The 19,667-nt window shown below is 38.3% G+C and overlaps 1 long non-coding RNA gene across 1 annotated transcript; it reads left to right on the top strand.

Moving 5' to 3' along the window:
* The first annotated feature begins 729 nt into the window (after nucleotides 1-729).
* Nucleotides 730-5,881, top strand: LOC121088065. The gene is made up of 4 exons (XR_005828443.1): nucleotides 730-958; nucleotides 3,244-3,396; nucleotides 5,079-5,224; nucleotides 5,795-5,881. It is a non-coding gene; the product is annotated as an uncharacterized LOC121088065 (long non-coding RNA).
* The last annotated feature ends 13,786 nt before the right edge of the window (nucleotides 5,882-19,667 follow it).

Genomic DNA, 19,667 nt, shown 5'->3' with positions numbered 1-19,667 from the left:
TGGACCTGTTGTCCCTAAATTTGCCTACTCCTCCTTTGAACCTCCTGATGATGTTTACCTTCACAGTCTTCTTTGACAACAAATCCTAGCAATTCACTACCCACTCTGTAAAAACTATCTCCTTCATTTAGCTGTGAACTGACCTCTTGTTAGTTTCAGTGAGTGACCACCTACTACAAGGACTGCAGGACTTTGTTAGTTTTCCCTTTGATTTATCCTTCACCAACTTGCAAATGTTGATGATGTTCCCTTTCAGCCCTCTTCACTCCAAACTGAGGCATAGTCTTTTCACTCTCTTATAAAGCAACTGCTCCATACCCTCTTTCACTTTAACAGCTCTTCTCTGTACTGCCTTTAACTCCACTATGCCCTTGCGATGCAGTTACTCAGGAGGTGGAGGCATATAGCTTTTTTTATATAGCAGCTAACCAGCATACCTGTTCAATTGTGGTGATCTTTCTTTGTAGTATCTGGTAGCATGTTACCAAGTTACTGTTATTTGCTAACAAAAGTATTTTGTCTTTTTTTCTTCCCGTGACAGAATATTTTAATTATAATTTAAAATTTGACTGTAGAATTATCACAGTCTAAGTACAGATGGAGTTTGGGATATGCCCTTCCAGTCTTAAATTCTGTGACGTTTGGCTTCTTAATTTTGTATGATAAATGTGTATTTCAACACTTTACTTGGAGTCTGAGCACTCATCAAGTATGTCATAGTGAGTCATAGTCCACTGTTAACAAAACTGCAATTCAGCTGTGCTTTTAGCACTGTCTACCAACTGTGCCTTTCCCGTCTCATCCTTTTGCTCCTGTGTAACATTATAAAGACCTTTATTTAGTTTTTCCAGCTGTATTTCCTATGGTCGTCTCTCTTTATAGAGTCAACTGTTGCCTCCACTGAAAGATTTGGGAAGAGGAGGAAGAGACTGTTTGGAAATTCAGTGTCCCTGAAATGGTGAGAGTCCAGATCCTGTATAAAGTTTTCTCTGTGCTGTTTTGCTTGTCTAGTCATGACAGTTTTGTCTTTCCTCGTAAGTATCTCCAAGCAGGCCTCAGCAGCATGTTTTGTACATCAGGTTTTGTTTGTCTGTAGTACTGTCTTACCGCATCTCTTAAACAGAGCTGGAAACTCCAGGTAGACTTATTGCCATATGTACACAGGCTGAATTTTGCAAGTTTCTTTCTTATACTTTAACCCTGAAGCTTTGTACTCCTCTTTCTAAGCAGTGATGTGCTTGACTATTTAGGCAGATGAGGCATTTGCTTTATTATGATTTCTTCTTTTGGATTGGAGGCAGCCTGAAGCGGCAAGGCAAAACAGCTTGTTGCAATTTGACTATTTTATCTCCCAAAGGAAGAAAGTGTGCTCCATCATTATAACAGTGCTGGACTTATTCCAAACCAAAATACAGCAGTACTCGTGAAGTAATGTTGAGAAAGGATAACAGAAGCAGCTTTTTGCAGGAAAACACTTGTAATGTCACAAGCAAAATTTGGTACCATGGACATGAGATGGATTAAAACCTGACTGTGTTTCAAAATGGTGGGCAAAGGCATTTAGTGCAGCAGTTATATAGATGTTTTATGATATTAATGTTTTAGGAATAGTTCACAGGACACAAAGCATTGCAAGAAAAGAGAAGAAGCACTGTTACATTAAGCTGTCTCAGGACTTAAATCTTGATAAAGAACCTCTAGCTAAAGTACAGGAATAGAGGTTGAGGAGTAAAGAACAAAGCCAAATAAAAGACAGAAAAGGCAGAAAAGGAAGGAATGAATCAAGCTAGAAGAAGGTAGGTAGAGTCTGACAGGATTGGAAGAACTGGGATTCAGCACTAAAACTAGCGATCTGGGTTTAAAGGAGGAAGGAAGGAAAAATATTGAGAGAACATTTGTGAAATAGGAATAAAAACTTGGACTGTTGTGGAAGGGTCAGAGGGAGTGATAAGTATTTGAAAGTATGAATGCAAGATGTGTGACGAAGAAAACAAAGAGACTAGAAATACCCAGAGACTGTTGGCATCATTAATCTAACTGGAACAGAGAGAGGAAGCAAAAATCTGTTAGGCATAAATAGCATAAGATAGTATATAGATCATGCAGAAGTGAACAGATGGGAGAGAAGATTTGGAAATAAATAAAACTGAGGATTATGGGAGAGCACATAAACTGGTTACAAAAATGTGTGCATGCTTAGAAACTCTGCCTAACTTGAGCTCCCACCATCTGTAAGAGTGGTGTTCCAGTTGCTGAACGGGTTTCAGGTACCTCTAAGTAGGATGGTTTGGAGAATGTTTTCTTCTGTAAAAGAAATACCTCAGAAAAAACTAGAGCCATCCTTACAAGTGCTGTGGTAGTTCTAATCTGGTGGTCCTGTCCCCTGTGTCTGCTGAACCGCCCAGGGATTCATGGCATTCCCAGTTTATCAGAGGGCAGGCGAGCGACTCATAACTAATATATACAGGAAAAAAACAGTGGGCCATCAGGCGTCATGAGAGCTGAAGTCCAGCTTAGGAATTCAAAAGGAAAAAAGGGACATGAGGATTTTTATTATGGTGCTTCTATGGTGTTTTTTTCAGTATCCTGGTACCATACTTCTATGCTAATATTTCAGAATTATAGTAGTTGGTTCTGAAGTAGTTAGTTTTTAGAAAATACTGAACCAAACATTCAAAACAACGTTGAAAATTGCTTGGGAAAAAATACAAATCCATCCATGAAAATGCCATCGCACCTAATTGTAAGGAACTTTCTTTATTAAAAAGTTTAAAGTTGATTAAGCACACCTGAGTGACTGCTGAGCTTCCTCGAATCCTCCCTTTTTCAAGGCAAATTAGCTCAGGTTAAACATCTTCCATTGAGTCAGATATTTAAAGCAGAAAGGGGTGAAAGTTTCAGACAATATTCAAGGAGCTGGACGTGAATTGCCACTGAAGGATTTATTGGTTCGGGTGGAGCACAGTGTAAATGCATTTCTAGACACAGTTATAAGTCTGAACTGCCCATCTGGTCCTTGGCTCCCTGTTCCAGCTGTCACCCCCCTAACTGTGCCCTTTATCCAACTCTTCAGACTTGGAGGAATTACTCCCCTGTGCATTTGTGGTGCAGCTGGGCTCATTCCAGTTGCATGGGAGAAGTGGACTGGCAGCATCGCTGCTGGGAGGGATGTGATGTTGCTGGCCTGGGGGGCTGCTGCTGGCAGAGCTCATCCCTTGACCGTTTTACTGTGCTTGGTTGCAGGCTCGTGCGTGACAGACCTCCATATCAGCCCCGGAGGAATGGGAGTGTGAGGCCAAGTGCCGGCTGCAGGTGCCAAGGGTGCACTAGGAGCAGACTTTGGCGTTTGGTGACTGAAAGGCCAAAGTTCAAGCAGGGGCTTATTACACAAGACTGGTAGGTAGATCAGCCTTGGGTCCAGAAGTAAGAAGGGCACATTGGTGTTCTACTGTGCTCTGAGGATGTGTATTCATCGGTCATCACTGGTGCACAGATCTTCCCACTCCTTATTCCCCCTCTCCTTGCCCCCATCTCCTGTTGTGGCCTTGTTTCATCTTCTTCTCAACTAATTTTGTGTATTTGCAGTTCTGCTATTTCTGAATTATTCTCCCTCACTTTGCTTCATCTGATTGAATAACTGAAATTTGACTTTGAGTTGTTTTGGGTTTTTTTTTTTCATTTTTCATGCCTGTGGCTTTGCATCCTTAGTTAGGCAGTGCAGTTTTATTGTCTGTAGTTGCAAATACTTCTACCAGGTCAGAGGTTAATGTAATGCTTGGTATTCATGTGGTATTTTTCTCAGTGTATTGAGGAATCAGTGTACATAACACAAATCTTCTGAAAAATCCAACATTCTCTGTATTGCCAAGGCTGCAACAGTCATCGTAGTTCTTACCACTTTTTATTTTTAGCAGTGAAATAGGCATAGTTGTGGTAGATGCTATGTCCTCTTGCCAAGATAAATGACAGTGTTCTCATCTTTTTTCCTTTCTCTTCCCCCCCCCCCCCCCCCCCACCCACCCTCCCCCCCCCCCCCCCCCCCCCCCGCTTCCGAGGAACTGTATTTAGCAAATTGTTTGAGCATTACAACTCAAATAAGGTTTTACCTTTTATAGGTTTTCGTTTGTCTAGTTAGGCATACTCTATTCTGGGGGATTTCAGCTGCTAGAGAATGTTTCAGGCTCTAAACGTAAGAAAACAAAGACATATTTTCTATATCTTGAGAATACTGTAACTATCCAACAATCTTAAAATAATTGTTGCACCTCGTATTTTCAAATAACTGGCAGGAACAGTAATCTTCTACAGCTTAGTACACTCTATTAAAAATGAGTAATATACATATTGATCATAATGCTTCTCTTAGCTGATGAGGCATCTCTTGGGGATGAAACCACAGTACCATATGGCTTTAATGTACTCTGTATAGTTCTCCAAATAACCACTATAAATTATATTTCAGAATTATGCTGGACAGCAATAGAGTTAGTTTTCAAACTGTCAATAATATATCATGACTGTAGGTAAGAAATTGATTATGCACAGGATGCAGTATTTAAATAATTAACAGCTAACCAATCCGTTTTGTAGCTGTGGTTTGTGACACTTTGAATTAGACTAATTTTAACTTTAACATCCCATGATAGAATGGGTTAGTAATGCACCCAGCTAATTAAAACTGATACAGGAAGCAGAATGCATCATTTCTCTAGCAATGTAGCTAATGTAATGCAATACAGTTTCCTCAAAAAGAATGAGATCCAGCATCTTATTGCAATTTTAAATGTAAATTTTAAATGGAAACATTCTTCTGAGTACGAAAGCAGTTTACTGCCCAGTTCTGGCAAAGGGTGATGTAATAAATAGCTGAATTTAAATTTAAGGCAAAGATAAAGGCATGGTTTGGTTTGCCAGGATTATATTATATATTTTTTTCCTTCAAATGTTTATTTGTCAACAAGTTAAATCATTAACACAAATCAATTTCAATACCAACTTGGAACAAAACCCGCTCCATGAAATAAGCACTATTACCTGTTAAACACTAACAGCAATATTGTTGTTTCTGACATTAACAGCTGACAGAAAACACGATGGCCTTTTAAAAATCTAAACCTGGAGTGAAAAATTTAGAGACCTAGTCATCAAGTTTAGAATACATATGATATCTGGACCCAAAGATCAATTTGTGGCAATACTGACACTGCTCTTCCTCCTTCAAAAGGTAAGGAAGCTGAGTAACATGCAAACATCTTTTTCGCTCTGCCTCATGATTAATGATTGCATGGCATTTTCTTAGGGTAGAAGTTCAGCATTTTGATGAACGTACTGCAGGCCAAAATCCTCTTTCCTTCCACCTTTTTAACAATCCTCTTTGTGCAAATTTTCAGTATGGCTGGAGCTGATATTGCATAGATGCTGCATTCCAGGGCTGGCCTTACAACAACAGTTCTGGGTAGGGGATAAAAAAGAATAAAGAAAAAAGATGGGGCTTATGCAAAATAATCTTTTTCCTTCCAGGAAAGTCACAGACACCTTTGCAGTTTTTCACAGGAAGTGAGAGAGGCAATGTTTTAGCATAATTGCTAGCCCAAATGACAAATATGAGAAAAGGTATTTGAAGCTGGGTTTTCACAAAGTAGGTAGCAAATGCAATATGCAGTCAGCTGTGCTCGGCTTTTCTCTTCACTCTTTTTTGTTTAAATAACTCTTGAGGGGATCAGAGAGAGAAAAAGCAACCACTAGAGTTATGTTTCAGATGTTATAAAGATTGTCAATCATCACTTTCTCATAGGTATGAGTCAATTGCGGCTGCTGTCAGGAAGGTGTGCTTCAAAGACTTGCTGAGCTCATCCAAATAACAAGGTCTCCAAGGTCTCAGTAAGTCGAAAAGAAGATCTAATTGCATATAGACTTAAGAAGCAGAACAAGACACAGCCAATTTGAAGTATGCTGCTGTTGGCTGGACAGGAAGCTTATCACTAAGTCTTGACAGGGATTTTATTTAGAACTGTAGGTGATGGATGAGAAGGACTATGAGTCTTTGACATAAATGTTTAAGCAGAAGACGTTTGTGGGTTTTCCTCTCCCAGTAGGTCCCTCCTCTTAGAATTTGCGAAGGTGCAAGCAGTACAACCAAATGCAGGAATTTAAAGATGAATGTCGTACAATTGCTTTCCAAATATTTTTACAAGCATAGTACACGACGCTTGCATAAGGCCTTTGTGTTAGTGAAGAACTATAAAGTAATAAGTTGTCGTTGCTAAACTCAGGTGTAAAGAGAAAGTCGTCTTTTTCCCTTCTCATTGCCATTGTGTTGTAACTTTGTTTTCTGCAGTGTATTCAGTGCCATAGTGGTGAGGGGTAGAAGCACTTTAATTTTTTTTAAGTACTGTCAGTGACTTCATCGTTACTTTCTGAAGGCTGCCAACTTCTGGACTATTGAGAAAGAGGTATATGATGGCCCGTTATTATTCTGGAATAAAATTTGGAAGTGCACCTTGGGGTGGAGAGGAAAACCTGATCCAGTGAATCCATGAAGGGAATGTAAGTTTTCCCCACCCCCAATATATTTTATACTCCTAGCATGATGTAAAACAAACATACAGCTATTCCTTTTCTGGCCCTTGCTTTATGGCAGCTATTTAAAAATTAGATAATGTTTTAGACATCCATATGTGTGTGTGTTGGGTGGTAGAATTGCATTAGAACAGAAATACAATGCTAAAAATAAATTAATCTCATTCTGCACCTGGTCACAATCAGTATTCTCCAACTTTGCCCTCTCTAATGTTACAGTACTTGTTGTAGCATGGAATTTAAAGTAAGTTTATAGTGTATAAATGTCATGCATTTGATGCTATGATCTGTGCTAGCTACCCTCATGGATAGTTTACTGCATCTCTCTCCTGATATATCAAACAGATCATGGAAGATTTGAGGCATTCAAGACTTGCTTGGCAAAACCCTGGAAAATTGCAAGTTTTACTAGTTTAATGGTGTACAGACCTCTGTCTCCTCACCAAAACCCCAATATTTTACAACATCCAGGATTCATGAGATCACACATATTTTCCCCAAAGCTGATGAATTACAGGTTACCTCTTCGAGCTGGAGACCAGAAGTGAAGAACAGAATCAGATCCAAATGGCACAGAAGGTAAGAAGTAGTAAACATTGGCAGTCATCGCTTTTTCATAGGCGTAACGGTCGACTGTGGCTGCTGTCAGAAAGGTGTGCCTCAAAGATCTGCTGAGCTCGTTCAACACTTCAAGTTCTCAGCAAGCTGAAGTAGAGATCTGATTGCATAGATGTGAGGAAGCGTAGAAATAATCAGATTATGTTCACTTTAGGCAATTTAGATTAAAGCATGCTTTTGTTACTGCTACATATTCTGTGTTAGTGGGAAGTGCCTGACAGCCTGAAGCGTGAGCTGTGCTTTGCTTTGCCATGTGCTGGTTGTACCTTGCTTTCACTTGTTTTTATTCACTGTCCTTGCTAGGCCACTTGATCAGTAAGGCTACCAGAATCCCAGTCCTCACAAACTCTGTGTATGGGCCTGTGCTGTTTGTAGCATGCCGTGCTGTCCTTGTCCCCCATCATCCACAGCCCTTCTGGCCCGCATTTCTGTTTCCTTTCCATGGCAGCCAGGACAGGGAGGTCAAGGAGATGATGCCCGGTATTCTTCCCTAGTATGAAGTCAGGAAGTGCTTCTGGCTGTACACTAATCATCGTACCTTAGTCATGGCCAAAGGAATCATCCTTTTCTCACTCAAAGTGCTCCTGAAAAGTTCCTTTTGTCCCACAGTAACAGCAATCTGAGGAAATAATAACCAGCAAATGCACGCAGCCCCTGCACAAAAACCGGTCTGAATGATCCTGTCCCACAGATTTCTGGTGTGTTCTGGCTCCGCCAAGTCTGGATGATAAAGCTTAGAGCACAGACTGTCTTTGTGCTTTTGCAGTGAGGAGCGCACTTTTAAGTCTAATAAAGGATGAGCAAATTAATAATCCAAGTACTGCAGTTATTTAAAGAACAACTACACCGAATGTAAGTAATCTCAGTAGTATCTGGTATGCAAATCCAAATTATCTCACACCTTTTTCTCTTCATGTATCTCCTTTTATTTTTTCCTGAGGTACTGCTCATTGACTCTTCTGTGCAGGAACATCTACTAATCTAATAAAATCTACTGGTAATGGGCATTACAGTTGGCACCAGAAATACGAATGCACTTACTTAACACCTGTGTCATGGGAATCAATAACCTGAAGTTTTCAGAACAGTGCCAAGAAGCTCACCTGCTATTCTTGACGTTATGACCATGCTACAAAGTTCTAGCTATTTTCTGTGTTTTCTTCATATCTCTCCCCTTAATTTATTTGTATATTTCACAGACTTATCCCAGTGAACATTCTGGACAATAACAATAATTGTCATTACACTGCATTAGGCTATGAATACACAAAATCTTTCAAGTGTGAACAAAACGGGGCAAAGTTTGAGTAGGGGTTTGCAGAATGGTATAGCACAGGATTTTTCCAAAACAAGTGAAGACCAAAAATTGCTCCCTACCTATTCTTTTTTTGACATTGCATATCAAATTCAGATAGTATGATTTGTTTTTAATTATATTATGATTTAAAAGCAAGTTATGAGGCCCTGGGCACCTAGATCTAACTTTGACATCAGCTTTAGTTTGAGCAGTTGATTGGACTACATGAATTCCTGAGGTCCCTTCCAGGCTAAATTACTCTGTGAGTTTAAGAATCAAAAGTTATTCAATTAGCTTTGTGCAATGCAAAGGCAGAGACCACTGAACAGATTTGTTCAAAATGCTATTTGTCACTAAGAAACAAATCAAAGAAAAGGTGTAACTTTTTTTTTTTAAAAAATAAATCAGTTTCAACATGTGAATCCAGCACAATATGCTATAATCTCTTCATTTAACACTAGAACATGAGTGAAATCACCTCCTGAATAGAACTCTGAAGGATGATGGGGAAGAAATGAAAGAAAACATTGTATCTGCTTGGAATTGCCAGGATATTTGTTGTATTATAATTATCTAGTATGAAATCTGGCTACATGAATATCATTACTTTTCCAAAAACCGCTGAAGGATTTTTAATGACCACTAGGAGCTAGGATTCAGAGATTTTGAGTTTCTTCTATAGTCTCAATCCTGTGCTGTTGGCATCATCCAAGAGCCTTAGTGTTCAGTAGTAACTCAGACAGACAAGGGCTACCAGTACTATTTCCTTCAGCACATGCACTCAGTTTTCCTTGGAGGATCTCCTATTTAAATTCAGACTTGGCTCAGTACTGCTTAACTTGGGAGGTCTGACTGGCTCATAATACAGAATGATGTGGCTACAAGCCACTATATTCATTTGGTCTCCATATATTTGGATTCACCTTCTGTTAATCACATATATTTGATTATGATTCATCAGGCACTTCAAGAACATCATCTGACAGAGAAGTCATTTGAGATCTTTCTTTACTAATTTGTTGCCTATGAACTCCTTCTTCCTGCACCTCCTCACAAAGTCATGAGTGTTCTTGAGTGGGTCCCAAACAATTTCAGAGAGCCAGACTGCCTACAGGAAGGGTGTTACAAGCACACTTTTTGAAGACTGTGGGGGAGTTGTGCCTGCTGAAGTGCTCCCCAAACAACTCCTCTGGTGACATGGCTCCATATGAATTCTGACAGGCATAAATGTCAGTTTCTTATATTAACCAATGAAGTAGGCAACATGCTGTAAATTCTTGCTTGTTCCTGTCAAGCATACGAATGTGTTGGCTGCTTCAAATAAGATTTTTGCCTAGCGAGAAAAGTATTTAAAATTCATCCTTCTGTGAGCAATTTCATGAGGATCCACCTTCTGAAAGTTGCTGGTGAAGATATGCCTTCTGGCTATTGAGCATGCGCGCTCCATTAGTGTCTGCATATGCTAAATAGGTTAACTACCCATAGAATGTCCTGGGTGGGCATTAAATAAGATTAGTCTTTAACACACAGAGATTATTAGTGTGAACTTAAATTTTACCCACCTAAAAACCAAACCAAACAAGCAAACAAAAGGTCAAGCATAATCAGAAAGAGCCCTGTGACATTTTGCTGTAAAATACAGAAGACAAAGGAGAACCAAGAAGTCTCTAGGGTCTTCAGGAGGCTGGTTTGCTAGCCTGCTTTGTTTATGACCCTACTTTTCCCTAATATTCACATCCCTTTATTTAGCATCAAGTCCAAAAGTGACAGTCATCTTTGTCTTGTTTGTTGGGAGCTTTGCATAAGGGCTTCAGGCGTTCTGGTGCAGATGCTGCAGTTTTCAGGAAGTGAAGCTTTTCCAGGAAATACGAGGAAAGGTTCACTGCTCCATCTTAAGGAAAGCTGTTTTGACATATGTTTCCTGAACCTTTAGGAGGAGTTAGCAGAAAAATGTGATAGGAACAATTTTTCTGTTTTTGAAAAGGAGGTTATGGCTGAAGACCATGCTCACACATGTTGCATAATTTCTGGTTGGCTTTTCTTTCCTGTGGTTATGTGCAAGACTATGTTTTGGCTATGGGAAAAGTCTCTTGCTTCTTAAAATCCACTATGACATTAATGGTGAATAGTAAAGACCACTGTGCTGCACTTTGCACGCTAATCAGTCTTTGCGTTGCTTTATATCTTGTACCATATGTACACTGTGACTTGGCTGGGATGAAAAACTGTAACTGGCAACACTTACTCTGATTGTTCTTATAATGATCAAACAGTAACACAGTTTGACAGAAATTTTATAAACCATCATGTCGTAAAACAAAACCAGCATAAACTAGCTTGAGCAAAGAAGGTGTGTTTAAAAAGGAAAAAAAAGTTAATGAAAAGCACATGAAACTGCCCATCTGCGCAATTGTACTTTTTCAGTGTATGAAGGCAAATAAATACTGTGAACCTTTTGTACAGTCAATTTGAAAGTATTAGAAGAAGCTTTTTTGAAAATTAAGAAGCAAACTACAGCAAATGCTGTATAATTCAGACTGTGAATCTACCGGTGGTAGTTAGGGAAGGATTTGTCAGGCAATATTTGCCTTGCCCTTTCTGCTTTCATATCTCTAAGAACTGTCTCTTACACATCCTCAGCATTTCCTTGTTTGGTTTACATTTGGGATCTTATATGTCAACACATGTGAGTTACAATATGAAAAAATAGTTTTACAAACTCGAGGGACCAGGCAGTGAGATACGTGTCACCATTTTGCACTTAAGAAGACAGTGTGTCATATTGGAAATGTTTTATTTGTAAAATGAATATGGTGATTTCCCAGCCTCATCCTTAATAAGTATTTATCCACATCATAAAAAAAGTATTTTATATATATCTATATATATATAAATCATCAGAACCAGGCAGTCATAAGGGATTCAAGAAAGTCTATTTTAGCAAAATCAGAGTTGCTAGGTTAGGGTCTATGAAAGCAAACTAAGGAAAAAAGGAAACCAGAAGAGAACACAAACATTCTGGCAAGCAAGCCTGACTCACAAAAATGACAGGAAGAATAAGTGGCTGTCAATAAATCAGCATCCTGATAATGTGATAATCTGAAAGGAATCATGAAAAAGTATAAGCAAAGACTGCACAGGCTAATGGGAATGAAATCAGAGGTCCTTACATAAGAAGTCAATTGATCAGGAAAACATATATAAAAGGCATTAAGTAATGGTTCTGTAAATATATCAGAAGCAATTTAAGTTAGTTAAAGGTAGTTAAAGTAAGAAAATTAAAAAAGGACAGGTCTAATAATCATTGCAGATGCTTATTGAAGAAGATAATAATGGGATAGAGAGTACGGTGTAAGACTTTTACTGTGACTCTATGGTTAATGCAGTATTAGTGAGGAACAAGAGGGGAAGAACCAAAAAGTCAAGTTGGAGAAAAAGTGATTGGATATCGAAAATCACCCATGAATGCTTACATTGCACTCTGGATTATTAGTGATTACCTTCTGGGACCATCTGGGAATAGAGGGGATCCCACAGGCTATAGGTGATAATAATATGATGCAATGTAGCTCCCACCTGGATTTCTACTCACCACCACCACCACCCCCCCCCCCCCAAAAAGGAATGTTTTTTTTTGGGAAACAGCAAATATGTTTTGTCTTCATTTCAGATGCATATATGACAGTCTTGCAACATATTTTCAAAAACAGATTATGGAGATGGTAGAAAGAGCAGTTGGTATTGGCTTTAACATAGTTGAACTGCAGTTCCAGTAAGTTTGAGGCCACGCTGATATCAAAGTCAATAAGGTTTTGCTGAAAGCTTTCCTAGTCTCAGTCTCAGGGCAATTTAATTCTTCTGGTTATAGCTTGGAGGGTAGCTTACAGAATGTACTTATAAAATGTGTAAAAGTCAAAGCTAGGAGGAGAGAGTAAGTTTAAATATGAAAGGTAACTTGAGAACTGCAGAGATGTTTTGCAATCAGCAAGAAAACTAAAGGGCTCCATGTCCATCTGAAATAGGACAATTAAGAATTGACTTGGTCTGCAGAAAAAAGAGCATTAGTTTGGATGACTATGCATATAATTAAGCATTTGAACAAGCCACAATAGGAGACTGTCGGATTTCACCCACTGGAGATTTTTCAGAAGATTAGATATATGTAAAGGATGACCTAGATACTCCTCACACTATACTTGAGCTAAGGAAAGGACTAGATGAGTCGTTGACATTTCTGTGAAACCATGACAATGAAAGATCATTTTGCACTTGCAAATGTTATGCTTTATGGTTGCCAAATTATACATGCAGTTCATGTCCTGTATATGCTGTTTATTTTTCCTACTAATTTCTACAGCAAATGCAGATTGAGCTGTAATCTCTTTGACATTTTAACTGCATGATCACAGGTGTGTTGGCCTACAGGTAACCACGTTATAAAGTGCTGCAAGTGCTGGGAGCAAAACAGGCAACTGAAGTGCATCGCTGTGCCATAAATTACTGTGCCATGAAAATCAAATAAAAGCTGCAGGAGGTCTGCTTTGAAAACGGAGATCATACTTACACTTTAAAATGAGTAGAAAATTCATTCTCTGTAGCTTTCATTTGTAGTCTTTTGTTCTTGATAACGTGTCAAATTGTCTTTTTAATTTAGGTAAGTCAGTGGCTACACCCAATGACATTAATTCACACTTTCTGATTCGCATTTTCACTGAGCTCTAAAGTCCAAAATCTTAAGTGAATATTGTGGGCTTGCCTTGGCATACTCTTACCGATCGTTTGCATGCCTTATTTATAAACACAATTCTCTTTCCATGTGCAAGTGTTTTATTTGGGTCTTTCCACTGGGCTTGGACGCTAATTTCTTGCTTACATTCATGTCGTGAAATCAGTTCATAAATTTCACATTTTTCTCAAATAATTCCCTCTTTGTCTTCTCAAAACAGTTAAGGAACAACCAAATATTTACCATCGATGTCTTCTGATATTTTTTTAATTCAGTTGAGTACCTGTTGATGTTTATTTTCTCTAGCATAATTGTTGAAGTTCCTCTGTTTATTCTGGCTAGATACATCGACTCAGGAACTTCAGAATATAGTACTGCCATGTAGAAAAATCTAAGGGCAAGGTATAATCTCAAAACTGTAAATAAGCAGGTCAAAAACATCCTTAAATAGTTTTATCTGAGGTTTATTGAGGAAGAAGAAAGAGACACTGGCATTAGAAAAGGCAGAGTAGGAGGCAGAGATGCTGAAGGAATCACTGGAAAAAAATGAATTTAAGCCAGCCTTCAGATCTGTGTGACTGAAGATCCTGGGTCATGAGAAAGAGAGGTGAGAGCAGGAAGGGCGGCAAAGGATGAGCAGGAAGAGTTGTAGGGCAAATACAGATGTTATAAAATATGGTCAGTGTTTTTCTTAACTGGGATTCTTAGCCTTGAACATTTTGACTTGGTCAAGCAGTACTGCCCAAATCAGTCGCTTGATACGTGCATGCATAATTTAGGAGATTGGAAAACAATTTTTCACGTTACATGTTTTGAACAACAGTCTGTAAACACAAACTCATTGCAGTGTTCTCAATAGGGAAGCGATTTATGGGAACAGAAGTGATTTAAGGGAATGTGGACACAAGTAGCAACAGGAAGGTTATAACTAGTAAAAGGTAAAGGGTTGAGGGCTAGATAGAGAGAAAAGCAAAGATACTTCAATTGCCATTATATGTATATGTATTCCTCCAGTTTTACAGTTAACTGAAATTTACTTCAGTTCTGCCCATCTTTAGTTTTTGTGCAGAATTTACAAATATGAGCATTGTGTGTTGCTTTTTCACAGTCCTTGTAGCACATGGCAGCATAAATGGTCATTGCAATCCTGTATCACTTTTATAGCTTTTGTTTGTTGCTGCAAGTATACAATGGATACAATAAAAACAGGTACATTGAAACAACGCAAAAAAGCCCTGTTGAAATTCATGTGAAGTTTGGGGAGAAACACAAATTCAAGCTAAACCAAATGTTTCAGTTTGCTCTGTCTCAAGTAAATAAAATAATCCAGTGGGACTACATCGCTGTAGTGAGATGCAAACTTTACCTGCCAGTGATTTGAGGCAGATGTAGACTCAGCTGTCTTGGCTGCACTATGATGTGAAAGAAACACACGCTTTTTGGGGTTTTATAGCTGGAGTTTTGCTGAGTGCAGCTGCTCCCTCAGCATATTATTAACTCTAAAACATGTTCATTTAAAAAAAAAAAAAAAAAAAAAAGGGAGAAAAAGATTCCTGGCTCTTCTTTATCATGCAGGAGATCTCTTGAACTGTTCTGAGGGGATGCATTTGAAAATTTCTGTGGAGGATGTGATACACTACAAACCAAACGGAATCTAAAGAATTTAGTGAGGGTAAAAAAATTGACAAAATGGGAAATACTAGAATTGTATCTCCCTGGAGCTTTTCTTAATAGGCACCCAGGACCCTAACAGGGACTTTCTTTCAGATCAATTGCAAGAAACTTACTAAAAAACTCAGCATTCTTCTTCTATCTCTATTTTATTTCTGTGGTGACTGTGTACTTTCTGATGAGATTAATAATATTATGATGGCAATAGTTTTGCAGAATCACAAGATAACTTATTTAAGGCTGTAAAGTGCCTCCTGAGATCTCTCCTGCCCCAGCAGGAGAATCAAGTATGTCCGTGTCTCTTAATTTGTCTTAAGGACTTCTAGTGATGCAAGGTCCACGCTCTCCTTGGGCACACCAGATAACTTTATTAGCTTTCCCCCAATGCATAACTTATCATTGCTGTTGAAGTTTAAGCCCATAACTTTGTGTCTGTTTACTGTCATAACTCTAAATAGTTTAATAATTGGTCTCTTTTCAGTTTACTTCAATTGAACACCACAGTCACCTTCATCCTGTCTTGATTAAGTAGCTTCAGTTTCAGCCTTTCCTTTCTCTCTCCCCCCATCCCCCCTCCTCATCCCCTTCCCCTTAATTTCTCACCTTTTCTCATTCTTGTCACCCATTTTCAGACTCACTCTAAATGGTGAACCTCTTTTCCCAGTTTTGTGTTTCCAGGACAAGCACCCAGATGCCTCCTGGCAGAGTCACAGGAAGGTCTTCTTCTTCAGTCTTTTACAGGCAATATTGTAAAATACATCCTGATGCGATGCCTGCCTCTTTCCACAGAACAAAACTTTGATTTATGTTCAGCTTGTGATCCATGGCACTCCTTAAAATCTCTTCTTAACAACTGCTGTTTAATCATTCTTCATTCTGATTTGGTGCATACAATTTTTCTGTTCTAAGCTAGGTCTTTTGCCCCTGACTTTATTTGATGCTAACCCACTTCTGTATTTGTCTAAAATCATACTGATTTTCTGCCTTTTCTTAACGTGCTATCATTTCCTCCTAATTTAATGTTTTCTGAACACAGTAAGATTTCTGGGATGGTGTGTCCTAATGTACTGGAAGTATGGGTTTCCTTCCACTGAGGTTATACTAAATGCATTATAAGAAACTGAACATCATGGACTGGAAAATGTGTGGAAAATGCTATTTGAGGATGATTCTTGGGATTTAGCACAAAAGTTTACTGTCTGGCATGAATAGGGACAATTTTTTATGGAGGATATCGGTAAGCATGGTTTAGGAATTGCCTTTACCTCAAGAATCACATTTGCCGGATTGCAAAGTCTTTTTGGGGCAAGGAAACATATATATATGTACTTTGTCTTAAGATATCTGTGATTTGAAAACTAGGTTTGTATGCTACCTTCTTGTTCTGCGTTTATTTATTTAACACTGAATACAATAAGCTCTGGCTTTATTTTCCACTGTAGTACATAAGCATATAATGAGGTGACAGTTTGAAAAAGTGTGATTTTACTGAGTCAGTCATTCTGCTGAGTGAACGTTGAGCATTGCAGTACACTACAGTAAATCATAGCAGGTAGTGCCTTTCAAGTTTGCATAAATTATTGTATGTTAGAGCAAACCTATTTTCTCTACTACTTCTACCATTTTTGTAAAAAAAAGTCCGGCATACTTTAATACTTTTAAAAAACATCATAAAAACCTCCAGCCCAGATCTTCTGATAGCCCTTTAGATGTCACTGTTTTAATGAAGATGATCAATTGATTGACTGACTAAGGAGTTAGTGAAGAAACCCTGGGGTAACGTGTGTGGCTTTTGCAGCATGTCCTGTCGTAGTTTTGTGTATATCTGCTGTGAACTGTCTATGACTTGGAAGAAGCAGCTGTCTCTGGAGTGCCTTTATCCTATGCCATGCACTGGTCAGGAAAGATGAGGTTTTGGGCTTCATTTTCTGATAATTTTTCTAAGCAAGCTTGTCTTTCTTTTGCTCTGTCTATCATTTTTCTTCTATGGCAGTTCAGTGATACATTTTTCTACCTAGACCAGATGAGTATTAAGATTTCTTTGATCTTTCTCGACAGCACTTTGACTCTTCTACTTAGGCAAACACTCAGACATTTATATATTACTAGTGTACTGCATTAAAATATAACAAATATGTTTTATTTGGTTGACACATTTTGCACAAGGCACACATACAAGGGTGTTTTACTGAATACGTAACAAGAAGGGATGGTGATAGTAAAGTTAGAACAAATGTCATACTGCTTTGGGGATTTGCAGGATACTATTCAGCTAATTTCATTCAGTATATAATAACCCACACCATTCCCTCAGATGAAACACCTATTTAGTACTAGAATCCACACACCTACTTTCAAAACCAGCTTCATTCATTGTTTGATTTATTGATCTATTAAGTGGGTTTTCAGACCTAACAAATAGCCCCAGATAATCATTTCACTCCCACTTTTCCACTGGGACAGCAAGGGTCAATTTCTGTTGTAAGCTCTTAACTCCAATTTAGAATTAGCTGGAAGTCATTAACACTCAATATACATTCAGCAGCAAGCTTGAAATGAGCTGGTAGTCCGACTGGGCTTCTGTAAGACCTCCATCCTTAAAGCAGAGGTAAGTCCACCTCAGCTAACACTTTTTTTGTGTCAGAATGATCCAATGATAGTGTTGCCACCATAAGTTAGAGACAGACATATAAAGTTGAGACTATTGGCTGCTTTCAGACCTCCAAAAACTGAAGTCCCCTTGCCCCATGGAAGTCCCATGTTGTAGTTTTACAGGTAATACATTTCAGAGCAGCAATACTGAAGCATTTGGATCCATTGCAAGCAGTGATCATGTCATACTTTGTAGAAGATGCCAGAAGTGCAGTTCTACTGAAATGGCCAAAAAAATAGTAAGACGAAATAGCATATATTGTTTACAGATACCCAACCTGCATACTTAAATCAGGTGTTTCGGCATAAACAAAATCTGGTAGGCAGCTAGATGGTATGGTACCTATTAGATTTTATTTACTTTCTTAGACGCCCATACAAACACCAGTTGTACTTATGTTTTGGAGGTGAATGATGAAATGGGAGCCTTATTTTTCATGCTAATTAAGTTTGTTAGCTTGAAAAAAACAGTAAATTAAAGTGGCAGATCCTCAGTAATTTACAATTCACCTCAGTGACTCAGAAAAGGTTCTTGGCTTTTCCCGGTTAATCATCTGATTTTTTCATGTAACAGCATTCCCTTCCAGTTCATTACTTTTTCCTGTTAGCAGGTGATGCATATTTATCTAACGTTGCTTCCTAGGTATTATACTTACTTAATATAGTCCTATTTTCTGTGCAATATCCTCTTCTTATTGTTGGTCATCAATGCTTTAAAATGCATGATTAAAACAAATATAATAAAGATGATTTAAATGTAAAAAAAAAAAAAAGTTAAAGAAAATCTATAGCTGAAACTAAATTTCTCTAAAACCTGAGGGACCTAGCAGACCACTGTAATTTTAGGGCCTTAAGGGAAATGAAATTCTGTTGTAAAACTGCAGTAGCTGCCACACAAAACACAGGAAAGGCTCCCTGGAGGCAACTGGAAACAATACCAGTTCTCTCAGCCACTGTTTTTTGATTGTATGACTGTGGGAGAGATGGGGAAAAGACGAAAGAATCTGATGTAGAGGCTGGTAAGGGGACAGGAGACAGAGCTTAGTCATGGAGAACATATCCCCAAGGAAACAGCTGGTGGGAAAGCATTTTGACTAACAGAGGTTTGGAAAAGTGAGCAGGAAAACTGCCTCATGTCATTTGATTTTAGTTGTGGTCAGGAAGAGAGCACCTTTAAAAATTTCTGTAAATAAATAAAGCAGCATCAGAGAACACTCAGCTACCCCACCCCTTTCTCTTCATAACGGAAACAGCAATTTTTGCTCGTTGTTAAAGTGAAAAATGGGCAATGTTAATCTTATACTTTATATAGTACATAGTACATTTGCCTTACTTCACTTTTCCTGTAGCATAAGGGATTGCTATCATAAACTCAGGATGGCTGTGAAAGTAAATCTTACACCAGGCAGACATTTCCTGTTGAAAGATGAAACTTCACATTATAGAAGCGCTTTTACTTTGCTGACCTGAAAATAAGTTCCTCAGAGCATAGCTTAACCTTTTCTGATTAGGGGTAGAGGGAAAGACAGCACATACTTTGTGCTACAGAGACAAAAAGAAAATTTATGTTTTTCTTTAAAACTTCCAAGGATTTACAGAAGTTTCTATATACCATTTGTGATGCCCAATGGCAACTTTTCCTTTTTAAATATTACTGTTTCGTTTGATTAGAGTCAGCTTTTTCAGAATGCTGGCACCTGACACAAGGTGTAACACTAGTAAATGATTATTTGTTGTTCACTATCATAATATTATATTTTTTTGAGGGTTTTAGAATGTCTTCTTATGAATTTAAAAATGGTTTGATAAAATTGGAATGGATAGGACTTAATTTTAAACTCAGAGGTGGTCTTGGGCTGCAGTTTGTACCAATTTAATTGCAAGATTTACCTATAGATGATATCTGCAGACTATTCCTCAGATATAATGAAATAATAAATAAGAATAATCTCATCTTTGATTGCTTTTTCTTTCCCTGCTATTCAGTACAGAAGGCATAATGTGAATATTTTATTTGATGGCAGTGCTATTCTGTTTGATAGGGAAAGGAAAGCTATGTAAAAAATAGGTATTTTTTTCCAGGACAATGAAAAATGTTTCCTTTATGTTGTCTGTTGATTTGGG

The sequence above is a fragment of the Falco naumanni genome, chromosome 1 (genome assembly GCF_017639655.2).
Source record: "Falco naumanni isolate bFalNau1 chromosome 1, bFalNau1.pat, whole genome shotgun sequence".
In the NCBI taxonomy this organism is placed as follows: domain Eukaryota; kingdom Metazoa; phylum Chordata; class Aves; order Falconiformes; family Falconidae; genus Falco; species Falco naumanni.
This window is presented reverse-complemented; position numbering and strand designations above follow the sequence as displayed.